Raw genomic sequence first — 14,051 nt, 5'->3', positions numbered from 1 at the left:
ATCCAAGCTTTGAGAGTTTTGACTACACCGGTTGCTGATCGCCACCTCCTGCAGGGTAAGAATTAGTAAGAAATTGAGATTTGCTTGATGGATTTGTGACACACCACCACCACCACCACTTCCTAGTAGTCTGTAGGTTCATATTCTTCTATGTTCCTATTGCTGCTAACCATGCTAGGATCACACGACGAGGAGATCGACTAGGAGAACCTGACCAACCGGGAGCTCCATGATAAATTTCAGCAAATGATGTCTGACCAGGTAGAGGATTTCGTGACCACCTTTGGAGAGGCCATGGACAAGCTCGAAGGTATGGAGAAGAAATTCGACACCAAGATGAATGCCAAGTTGAATGAGGTGCTTGCCCATTTACCACCACCAGCTGCAGCTTCTGTCCCTCTTCAACCACAACCACAATGGCTACGAGCACGATGTTTGCCTGTTGGCCAAGTACAGAATTTTGGTGTTGTTGCTACTACTGCTGCTGCTCCTCCTGGTGCTGCTACTGAGGTTTCTATGGCTGAGCAGAATGAGGATTATGATGGTGATTATGATGGTGATTACGATGATGAGGGAGAGGTTTCTCTAGTTTAGCACCAGGAACAACAACCACCACGACAAGCCGTTGGTCGTCCACATGGATACAATCGCAATGGTAGGGATGCACCACACCCTCAGGTACGGGATTATGACCATCTCCCTAAACTTAAATTGAATATTCCTACTTTTGATGGTAGATATGTTCCTGATATATATCTTACTTGGGAGTTAGAAACAGAGCAACGTTTTACATGCTTGCAATTTCCTGAAGATAGACGTGTTGTTGCTGCTGTTTGTTATTTCACTAGTTTTGCTTGTGTTTGGTGGTGTGAATATTGTCGAATACATCATGCTAATATTCCAACTACTTGGGCTGCTTTGAAAACTGCTATGCATACTCGCTGGGTTCCACCATATTATCAATGTGAATTACTTCAAAACTTACAGCGTTTAAGACAAGGCAAAAAGTCTGTAGAAGAATATTATCAGGAATTACAAACTGGAATGATTAGATGTGGTATTGTTGAGGACAATGAAGCTATGCTTGCACGTTTTATGGGTGGATTAAATAGAGATATTCAGAGTATTCTCAAGTATAAAGATTATAACACTCACTCATTTATTTCATCTTGCTTGCAAAGCTAAACGTGAAGTGCAGGATAGACAGGCATTGCGAGAACTAATTTTTCTGCAGGTCACACTTCTTCATGGACGCCAGGAATCACATCTACTTCCACATGTCCTTCTACATCAGCACCGCCTACTTCAGCCGCCAATTCCACCAGAGATACCAGGAAACAGGCCCCTGCCACAACCTTCGCCAATAGCACACCTTCCAGGCCTGCATATAGCTCTTCTTCATCCATGGCATTCACAGGGCAAACACATGAGGTTATTTGTCATTGTTGCAAGGGTGGAGGTCATCATGCGAGAGAGTGCCCATCCAAGCGTGTGATGATTATTACTGAGGATGGTGGATATGACTCTGCTAGTGATTATGACAAGGAGACTCTAGCTCTTATTGCAAGTGAAGAACGGTGTGTAGATGATACTGAACAAGAGACACAATACATGGTTGATGACTACGCTGACAGGTCGGAAAGCTTAGTTGCTCAACGTATTTTAAGTGTGCAGGTAACACAGGCTCAGCAAAATCAGAGGCACAACCTGTTCCATACTAAGGGAGTGTTAAAGGATGTTCTGTTCGCGTAATCATCGATGGAGGAAGTTGCAACAACTTAGCTAGCATGGAGATGGTGGAGAAGCTGTCGCTCACCACCAGACCACATCCTCATCCTTATTATATCCAGTGGTTCAACAACAGTGGAAAGGTTAAGGTAACACGTACTGTCCGTGTGCATTTTAGCATTGCTACATATTCTAATTTTGTTGATTGTGATGAGGTACCCATGCAGGCATGCTCCGTTTTACTTGGTAGACCATGTCAATTTGATAAAAATTATGTACACCCTGGTAGAACAAATCAGTATACTCTTGTTCATAAGGATCAAAGTATAACTTTGCTTCCTATGTCTCCTGAACATATTATGAAAGATGACATTTCTAGAGATAGTAAAGCAAAACAGGACCTACATAAGAGTGAAAATCAGATTGTAGCGAAGGAATTTGAGCAACACAATAAGCCTACTAAATCATCATCTAGTGTTGCCTCTGAAATAAATTGAAGAGTGGTTGTTTACTTTCCACTAAATCTGATATTACTGATTTGTATATTACTGCATCTGTTTGCTATGCTTTCGTATGCAAAGAGGCATTATTTTCATTTGAGGACATGCCACCCTCTTTGCCTCCTGCTGTCATTAACATTTTGCAGGAGCTCGCTGACGTCTTTCCACAAGACGTGTCACCGGGATTACCACCTATTAGAGGGATTAAGCATCAAATTGACTTAATTCCCGGTGCATCTCTACCCAACCGTGCACCATACCGTACCAATCCAAAGGAGATGAAGGAGATTATGCGTCAAGTACATGAGCTTCTCGACAAAGGTTATATACGTGAATCTCTTAGTCCTTGTGATGTTCCTATTATTCTAGTGCCAAAAAAGGATGGTACATCGCGTATGTGTGTTGATTGTAGAGGCATTAATAATATTACTATTCGTTATCGTCATCCTATTCCTAGGCTAGATGATATGCTTGATGAATTAAGTGGCTCTACAATTTTCTCCAAAGTTGATTTGCGTAGTGGATACAATCAAATTTGCATGAAATTGGGAGATGAATGGAAAACGGCATTTAAAACTAAGTTTGGATTATATGAGTGGTTGGTTATGCCTTTTGGATTGACTAATGCACCTAGCACTTTCATGAGATTAATGAATGAGGTTTTACGTGCTTTCATTGGACGATTTGTGGTACTCTATTTTGATGATATACTGATTTATAGTAGATCTTTGGAGGAACACTTGGATCATTTGCGTGTTGTTTTTCTTGCTCTACGTGATGCACGTTTGTTTGGTAACCTTGGGAAGTGCACCTTTTGCACAGACCGAGTATCTTTTCTTGGCTATGTTGTTACTCCACAGGGAATTGAAGTTGATAAAGCCAAGATTGAAGCTATTGAGAGTTGGCCGCAACCCAAAACGGTCACACAAGTGAGGAGTTTCCTTGGACTCGCCGGGTTTTATAGGCATTTTGTGAGAGATTTCAGCACCATTGCTGCACCTCTCAATGAGCTTACAAAGAAGGATGTGCCTTATTCTTGGGGTACCGAACAGGAAGAAGCCTTCACGGTTTTGAAAGATAAGTTAACACATGCTCCTTTACTCCAACTTCCTGATTTTAATAAGACTTTCGAGCTTGAATGTGATGCTAGTAGAATTGGATTACGAGGTGTGTTATTACAAGATGGTAAACCTGTTGCATACTTTTCTCAAAAATTAAGTGGGCCTATCTGAATTATTCTACTTATGATAAGGAATTATATGCTCTTGTTCGGACTTAGGAAACATGGCAACATTATTTATGGCCCAAAGAATTTGTCATACATTATGATCATGAATCTTTGAAACATATTAAAAGTCAAGCAAAACTGAACCGTAGACATGCTAAATGGGTTGAATTCATTGAGACTTTCCCGTACGTCATTAAACACAAGAAGGGTAAAGAAAATGTTATTGTTGATGCTTTTTCTCATCGTTATACTATGCTTTCACAACTTGACTTGAAAATATTTGGTTTGGAGACCATCAAAGATCAATATGTGCATGATGCTGATTTCAAATATGTGTTGGAGAATTGTAATGAAGGGAGAACATGGAACAAGTTCATCATTAATAATGGACTTGTGTTTCGTGCTAACAAGCTATGCATTCCAGCTAGCTTCGTTCATCTTTTGTTGTTACAGGAGGCGCATAGAGGAGGATTGATGGGACACTTTGGCGTAAAGAAGACGGAGGACGTACTTGCTACACATTTCTTTTGGCCAAAGATGCGACGGGATGTTGAGCGTTTTGTTGCTCGCTGCACGACATGTTAAAAAGCTAAGTCACGACTCAATCCTCATGGTTTATATATGCCTTTGCCTGTACCTAGTGTTCCTTGGGAGGATATATCTATGGACTTTGTTTTAGGTTTACCTCGAACAAAGAAGGGGAGGGATAGCATATTTGTTGTCGTGGACAGATTTTGAAAAATGGCACACTTTTATACCATGTCATAAAAGTGACGATGCCGCTGATGTGGATGATTTGTTCTTTCATGAAATTATTCGCTTGCATGGTGTGCCAAATACGATTGTTTCATATCGTGATGCTAAATTTCTTAGCCACTTTTGGCGACATTTATGGGCTAAGTTGGGGACAAAATTGCTTTTTAGTACTACATGTCACCCCCAAACTAATGGACAAACTGAAGTAGTCAATAGATCTTTGTCTACTATGCTTAGGGCTGTTTTGAAGAACAATATAAAACTGCGGGAAGAATGCTTGCCTCATATTGATTTTGCTTATAATCGTTCGCTGCATTCTACTACAAAGATGTGTCCTTTTTGAAGTTGTGTACGGTTTCCTACCTCGTGCACCTATTCATTTGTTACCTCTTCCATCTTCAGAGAAGGTTAATTTTGATGCTAAAGAATGTGCTGATTTGATATTAAATATGCATGAGTTAACTAAGGAAAACATTGAGTGCATGAATTCTAAATATAAACTTGCTGGAGCGCATAAAAAGTGGTCTTAGTCTGGTCGTTGGACACAAACGAAGTACACGAAGTTGCAATGGCTAACTTTTAACTAAACAAATCCTAAGCAAAAAAGCTACTAGGTTGATATACTTATATAGGATCAAGGGGTGGCAGCCAAGGAGGTGGGAGGGTGTCCCAAGGCAGCCTAAAACTAACCCTAGGTCGTACAAGGCCTATGGGTCCAAGTGGAGGTGATGCAACACCTTTGGACTTGTTGTTTGACTCAGATTTTGGTGCAACGTCATATTGTTTGGTCGATATCTCCACGCTCCGGACGAATTTGAAGGTGATTCCAATTGGGCCTGAAAGCACATAAAATCTACTTTGCATCCAAAACGAATCACGCAATTCGGAGTCCGGATGAAAAGTTGAATGCGTTTTAGTACAGGTATGTCTGTGCAGTCCGAATCTGAGTCCAGAACGTGAAAGACTTGGACTATATCTTCTCTTGGGCTAAAAGTGACGTGAGAGAACTTCTTGAACAACAACTAATTATTTCCTTTGACATGAGAGGAAGTCTTGAATAGCACCCAACCATTTACTCTTCCCTTGTCATCACACGTGGTTCATACAAGTGTTCGGCCATTCTGCATTTAGGCATAAAATAAAAACAGGTGAAGTATTTTTGTTCCACATAACATAAATAAATCATTGCATGACTTTTTGAGAAATCACCTCAAATAAATACGCATATAAAATGATTGTGATAATATCAAAGGTAGTGATGTCCTCATCATCCTCCCCTTTTTGAAAATAAAGCCGTCCTCGGCACTACTTAATCTCAAATTTGGCTAACAAAAGAGACAAGGTGTACATGTTGTATATGTATATGTCATCCATTTTTACTTCCCTTGGTTTTTGCACATATGGCACATGTATACATGAGTAACTTTCGTATGTTATGAAATATAAAGCCAAAATATTATCACAAGAAGTAGAAAGCATGAAAATATTGCAACTCAGCTTGCACATACGAGTGAAATCCTTATTCATATCAAAAGATTGACAATGTTCATCATTAAACCATCCTAACATTGGGGAATACACTTTCATTGTTTCAAATTTACATGCTACAATATGCTTAAATAAACAAACATGCAACAAGTCATTTGACATAGAATCATCACCAAGATTAGAGGTCATATCAAAATGATTAAACACTGGCACAATTATTTTGAAAAATATTGGATGCAAATTTGATTTATTCTCTGATTCACATGGTTCTTTTTCATCAACAGTTAATTCAATCGGTTCACTCACATTGTTGATATTTTACTTAGTTGATCACATGGCAAAGTCAAATCATGAAGATAGTCCTCCAAAATAGGTTGTGTGACCAAAGTAATGGGTAGCTCATCACATGTTACATTGCAATTGACAAGGCAATCATCATACACATGTGGAGGTGGAAGATAAGTACCTTTGTCATTACCTCTTATGATCAACTCAGATGATGTAGCCACTCTCGATGGTAACGTGTCACATGGTGAAGGTGATATGTCCCTCACAACAATTGATGTGGTTGTAATCATACGCCCAATAGTTGAAGGAACAACCATATCAACTCTTGGAATAAGCACCTTGCACTCTTTCTCCTTGTGGGCAACACGTTGTTTTATTTCCTGTTCAGCTTTGCAAGCAAGACGAAACAAATGATCCATAGGATAACACTTTTCATGAATTAGTATCTCCCGAATATCATGGTTTAGTCCTCCCCAATATCTATCCATAAAATCTTCTTCACTTTCTACTAATGAGGAATGCAACAAGGTTGTTTGGAAATTATCATAATATTTTGTTACGGTGTCACTACCTTGTTTTAAATGTTGTAACTTTTTAATCATGTCACGAGTATAATAAGAAGGAACGAATGTATGTCTCATGGCAAGTTTCAAATCATCCCAAGTAGTAAGTATATAATCAGGGTGTAACCGACAATATCCACTCCACCAAACTAAAGCATAGCCAGTGAAAGAACCAACCGCGATTGTAACTTTCTTATGTTCAGCAAAATTATGGGAAGCAAATATATCATTTATTTCAAATTCCCATTCAATATATAAAGCAGGTCTAAAACGACTGTTAAATGATGGTATAGAAACATTAACCTGATCATGCACATTTGGATCTCTATGGACCTCTCTTAAGAGTTGTTTTGGTGGCACATCTCCCACATATGAAGAAGCCCATGGATTGACAACTCTGGATCCTGTCATGAATAGTAGAAAAAACAAAATCCAAAAATATTGTTCCTATGAACTACTGGGAAGTGGTGGTGGTGGTGGTGGTGTGTCACAAATCCGTTAAGCCAATATCAAATTCTTACCAGTTCTTACCCAGCAACCGGTGGTGATCGGCATCCGATGTAGTCAAAACTCTCAAAGCTTGGATATAGCGATTGTCGGGTGGTGTCAAACACACGATGTAGATGTATGTGGAGCTGGGAAGGCTTATAATATATGGTAGAAAAAGATTAGCAATAATCAATTCAGAGATGCAATGTTGAATAAACACTCAACAACGGTACTGTGCTGGTCCTAGGCTAGACTGTACTAGAGACGCAACCTAGAACACTAACGGAGTCACATCAAAGCACAAATAACAGCAATGGATGGTATGAAGTAGCTCTGGATAGGAGGATGTAAGTGAAGATCACAATGGCAGTAAAGATAGTGATGATAAATGACCCCCAAGCAGGATAAACCAAAACTATCTCTAGAACTTCCATCTGGAAAATATGATGTAAAATTTCTGATATTTTTCTCAAGAATTCTACCAACTCAAGCTTTCAAATGCAAAAAGAATCACTCAATTCCGAGATTGTATGAGGACTCAAAACATTCGGGAACTGACCTGAAAAATATTGACAAACTGTGTTCCTGACGTTCGGAGGGCAAAAAGTCCTATTTAGAAACCGATTTGGAGGTGACAATACTGAACTTGCTTGATCAACTATTCAGATGCGGATCGTTGATAGCTCGAATTTGAGTACTCGTGAAACCAAAATGAACATCGTATGAGGAAGATACACATGTTTTACTTAACAGTGCGTAAAAGAGTTTTCAATCCGAATTCACAGACGGGATTGACTCTATATAGATCCGAAATTTGTATTTTTTTCTCTTCTCTCTTTTTTTTCTTTCACTTTTTTTCTTTTATTTCTCTCTATTTTTCTCTCACTTTTTTTTCTATTTTTTTCTCTCACTTTTTTTCTCTTCTCTCGAACAACCAATTAAGATGCAGATTGGATCAAGCACAGATGCGGATGACCTCAAGTATGATAATGACAATGAACAATTGAAGCACCTGGTGAATATTGATGGATGGTGGTGGGCGACAACGGAAGGGATGAGGGTGGCATGGTGGTGGTATATGGCAGCAGCAATGAGGATGGTGCGGCGGCGGCGTGACAACTTGTGAACAGAACTCGAAACTCTAAAAGACTAGACGCTAAGACCAGCAACTTGACACGACGATGCAACCGATAATTCAACTATGCAAGCACTAAAAAGAAAATTGCAAAGGCTCAGACTGGCTTGGACAAAGTATGACTAGAACTAACTCTTTTTTATTGTTTTTTCTTGGGCAATATGTAAGAAAAATAAATCTAATCTAGGGATAACTGGAAATTCTCATCGAGCAACCTGAAAATTGATACCTCTTGATGTAGCGGTTGCCACTTGATAGAGGCTAGGGTCCCGATCTTTCGATGAGATGGTGGCTATTGATTTGGTGGAGATGACTTTGACAATCCAACTACAAACGTGCACAACGTTGCGCCTTAGCAATCGCTAAATCAACTCCAAGAGGTTATTGACCATGCCGGAGCACAGTTGCTGCCTCTTGAGATTGCGTTGGTTTTTCCCTTGAAGAGGAAAGGGTGATGCAGCAAAGTAGCGATAAGTATTTCCCTCAGTTTGAGAACCAAGGTATCAATCCAATAGGAGTATCAAGATGAGGCACCAATGTACCTGCGCAAAAACAAACAAACTTGCACCCAACGCGAAAAAGGGGTTGTCAATCCCTTCAGGATTATTTGCAAGGGAGATCTGAAGGTGAAAAGCGCAACAAAGTATTTTTGGTATTTTTGTAGATCTGTATATAGGATGTGAAGTAGACCCGGGGGCATAGTGTTCACTAGAGGCTTCTCTCACGATAGCAAGTATTACGGTGGGTGAACGAATTACTGCCGAGCAATTGATAGAATCGCGCAAAGTCATGACGATATCTAAGGCAATGATCATACATATAGGCATCATGTCCGAGACAAGTAGACCGATACTTTCTGCATCTACTACTATTACTCCACACATCGACCGCTATCCAGCATGCATCTAGTGTATTAAGTTCATAACAAACGGAGTAACACCTTAAGCAAGATGACATGATGTAGAGGGATAAATTCATGCAACATGATACAAACCCCATCTTTTTACCCGTTGATGGCAACAACATGATGCGTGCCTCACTACCCTTTCTGTCACTGGGTGAGGTCACCGCACGGTATGAACCCAAAACCAAGCACTTCTCCCATTTCAAGAATTATAGATCAAGTTGGCCAAACGAAACCCATAACTCGAAGAGAATTACAAGGATACGAAATCATGCATATAAGAGATCAGAGGAGACTCAAATAATATTCATAGATAATCTGATCATAAATCCACAATTCATTGGATCTCGACAAACACACCGCAAAAGAAAGTTACATCGGATAGATCTCCATGAAGATCATGGAGAACTTTGTATTGAAGATCCAAGAGAGAGAAGAAGCCATCTAGCTACTAGCTATGGACCCAAAGGTCTGTGGTGAACTACTCACGCATCATGGGAGAGGCAATGGTGTTGATGAAGAAGCCCTCCGTGTCCGAATCCCCCTCCGGCAGGGCACCAGAATGGTCCCCAGATGGGATCTTGCGGAGATAGAAGCTTGCGACAGCGGAAAAGTATTTTCGTGGCTCTCTTCTTTGGTTTTGGAATTTTAGAGAATTTATAGACGAAAGAGGTAGGGAAAAGGAGCCACTTGGGGACCACAAGCCTGCGAGGCACGCCCCCCCATAGGGCACGCCTAGGGGGCTTGTGACCTCCCACGAGGTCTCCTGCCTTGGTTCTCAAGTCCCGTGCGTATCTTCTGTTATGGAAAAAATCATCTCGTGGGTTTTATTCCGTTTGGACTCCGTTTAATATTCTTTTCTGAAAGAGGTCAAAAACACGGAAAAAAACAGAAACTGGCACGAGGCACTGAGTTAATAGGTTAGTCCCAAAAAAGATATAAAATAGCATATTCATGCATATAAAACATCCAAAGTTGATAACATAATAGCATGGAACCATCAAAAATTATAGATACATTGGAGACGTATCAAGCATCCCGAAGCTTAATTCCTGCTCGTCCTCGAGTAGGGAAGTGATAAAGAACGAATTTTTGATGTGGTATGCTACCTAACATATTTTTTCTTTGTAACTTCTTTCTTGTGGCATGAATGTTCAGATCCATTAGATTCAAAACAATAGTTACATGAAAACAATAATACTTCAAGCATACTAGCAAAGTAATCATGAACTTTTGAAATAACAAGGCCAAAGAAAGTTATCCCTACAAAATCATATAGTCTGACTATGCTCCATCATCCCCACACAACGAATTTAAATCATGCACAATCCCGGTATTGGCCAAGTAATTGTTTTCGCACTCTTACTTTCTCAAACTTTTTCAACTCTCACGCAATACATGAGCGTGAGCCACGGATATAGCACTATAGGTGGAATAGAGTGTGAGGAGGTTGTGAGGCAAAAAGGAGGAGATGGTCACATCGACTCGGCGTATCAATGGGTTATGGAGATGCCCATCAATAGATATCAATGTGAATGAGTAGGGATTTCCACGCAACGGATGCACTAGAGCTATAAGTGTATGAAAGCTCGAAAAGAAAACTAGTGGGTGTGCACCCAACTTGCTTGCTCACGAAGACCTAGGGCTATTTTGAGGAAGCCCATCATTGGAATATACAAGCCAAGTTATATAACGAAAATTCCCACTAGTATATCAAAGTGAAAAAACAAGAGACTCTCTATCATGAAGAACATGGTGCTATTTTGAAGCACAAGTGTGGGAAAAGATAGTAGCATTGTCCCTTCTCTCTTTTTCTCTCATTTTCTTGTTTGGGCTCTTTGGCCTCTTTTTTTCATTTTTTTGGTGGGCATCTTTGGCCTCTCTTTTTTATTTTTATTTTTATTTACTCACATGGGACAATGCTCTAATAATGATGGTCATCACACTTTTATTTACTTACAACTCAATACTTAGAACAATGATGACTCTATATGAAATGCCTCCGGCAGTGTACCGGGATATGCAACGATCTAGCTTAGCGTATGACGTTGAAACATCTTGCTGGCTATCTTATGATCATGCAATGACAATATGAAAGTGACGGCACATGTCATGAGACGGAACGGTGGGAGTTGCATGGCAATATATCTCGGAATGGCTATGAAAATGCCATAATAGGTAGGTATGGTGGCTATTTTGAGGAAGGTATATGCTGGGTTTGTGTACCGGCAAAAGTTACACGGCACTAGAGAGGCTAGCAATGGTGGAAGGTGAGAGTGCATCTATACCATGGACTCACATTAGTCATGAAGAACTCATATACTTATTGCGAAAGTTTTATTAGTAATCGAAACAAAGTGCTAAACGCATACTCCTAGGGGAAGGGTTGGTAGGTGTTAACCATCACGCCATCCCGACCGCCACACAAAGGATGACAATCAATAAATCAATTATGCTCCGACTTCCTAACATAGCGGTTCACCATACGTGCATGCTACGGGAATCACTAACTTCAACACAAGTATTTCTAGATTCACAACACCCTACTAACATGACTCTAATATTACCATATCCATATCTCAAAACTAATTGTGAGGAATCAAACTTCTCTTACTAATCAATATACTTGAATATGAAAGTTTTTATTATATCATCTTTGGATGCCTATCATAGTTGGGACTAATTTCATAGCACACGCCAATTACCATGTTACTTAGAGAGAGCACTCTCAAAAAGATATAAGTGAAGATCGAGAGTTTTTATTTCTTCAAAATATGACACCTCCGTGCTCTACAAAGATTTAAGTGAAGCACTAGAGAAAAATTATCTAGCTCAAAAGATATAAGTGAAGCACATGCGAGCTAAATTGCCTAACTCAAAAGATATAAGTGAAGCTCATTGAGTATTCTAGCAAATTCACGATGAGTGCATGTCCTTTTAAAAAAGGTGTGCAGCAAGGATGATTATGACAAAATAAAAAATCAAAGACTCCTATAATACACGACGCTCCAAGCAAAACACATATCATGTGGTGAATAAAAATATAGCTCCAAGTAACATTACCGATGGATTGAAGACGAAAGAGGGGATGCCTTCCCCGGGCATCCCCAAGCTTAGGCTTTTTGGTGTTCTTGAATTTGGCTTGGGATGTCTTGGGAATCCCCAAGCTTAAGCTCTTTCCACTCTTTATTCCATTGTCCATAAGAACATCACCCAAAACTTGAAAACTTCACAACACAAAACTTAAACATAAACTCGTGATATCATTAGCATAAGAAAACAAACCATCAACTCTTTAGGTACTGTAGTAAACTTGATTTCCATTTATATTGATGTTATATTATTGTATTATCACTTCTCCATGGCTAGTACCCCCCGATACTAACCATAGTTTCATCAAAATAAGCAATCAACACAACAAAAACAGAATCTGTCAAAAACAGAATAGTCAGTAGCAATCTGTATATTTCGTATACCTGTGCTATCCCGAAAATTCTGAAAAATTATGAAAATTAGGGCAATTTGCATATCAATCAGAAGCAAAAAGAATCAACTCAAACACTCTTTATGGAGGAATTAAAAATAATTTCATGAGCACAAAGTTTCTGTCTTTTTTAGCATGATTAAACAACTATCACCAAAACTAATCATAAAGGTTCTACTTGGCACAAACACTAATTGAAACATAAAAAACAAAATAATAACAGAATCATGCTGGTGTGGACTCAACAAAACAGAAAGTGAAAAGCAAAAAATAAATTTATTCGTTGGGTTGCCTTCCAACAAGCGCTATCGTTTAACGCCCTTAGCTAGGCGTTGATAATTCAATGATGCTCACACAAAAGACAAGAATTGAAGCACAACGAGAGCATCATAAAGCATGTGAAAATCCCATCTAAGTCTAAGATACTTCCTATGCATAGGAATTTTATAGGAAAACAAATTATCAAGACAACCAATAGCTACCATATGCAAGGAAGAAGAAAGAGACAATAGCAATCTCAACATAACGAGAGGTGATTTAGTGATATGAAAATTCCTACAACCATATTTTCCTCTCTCATAATAATTACATGTGGGATCATATTCAAATTCAACAATATAACTATCATATAGGATATTCTTTTCATGATCCACGTGCATGCAAAGTTGGCGCTCTTCAAAAATAGAGGGATTATCATCAACTAAAGTCATGACTTCTCCAAACCCACTTTCAATATTGTTGCAAACATTATTATCAATATATGAGGCTTAAACAAATTTTCAAGATCATAAGAAAAATCATCACCCCAATCATGATCATTGCAACAAGTAGTGGACATAGCAAAACTAGCATCCCCAAGCTTAGGGTTTTGCATATTTTTAGCATGATTGACATTAACAGAATTTATAGTGAAACCATTGCAATCATGCTTTTCATTCAAGGAGCCCTCGTGAATCACTTCATAAATTTCTTCATCACAATTTTCAGATTCACGCATCTCAAGCAAAACTTCATAAAGATAATCTAGTGCACAAAACTCACTAGCAATTGGTTCAACATAATTGGATCTTTTGAAAAGATTAGCAAGTGGATGAGGATCCATATCAATAGATTTTTAGCAAGCGAAGATGCAAGCAAATAGAAGGCACATGGAAACACAAGCAAACAAAGCAACAAAAAGGCAAACAGAAGAAGAGCGAATAAAAAGGAAATTTTTTTGGTATTTTCGGAAAATCGTTTTAGAAGTGGGGGAGAGGAAAACGAGAGGCGAAAGGCAAATTATGTAAATGCAAGAGATGAGTTTGCGATAGGTACTTGGTAGATATGCTTCACTTAAATACTAACCGGCAACGGCGCCAGAAATACTTCTTGCTACCTCTTGAGCTTGCGTTGGTTTTTCCCTTGAAGAGGAAAGGGTGATGCAGCAAAGTAGCGATAAGTATTTCCCTCAGTTTGAGAACCAAGGTATCAATCCAGTAGGAGTATCAA

The sequence above is a fragment of the Hordeum vulgare genome, chromosome 4H (genome assembly GCF_904849725.1).
Source record: "Hordeum vulgare subsp. vulgare chromosome 4H, MorexV3_pseudomolecules_assembly, whole genome shotgun sequence".
In the NCBI taxonomy this organism is placed as follows: domain Eukaryota; kingdom Viridiplantae; phylum Streptophyta; class Magnoliopsida; order Poales; family Poaceae; genus Hordeum; species Hordeum vulgare.
The sequence above is the reverse complement of the archived record's forward strand: the minus strand, read 5'-3'. Positions refer to the sequence as shown.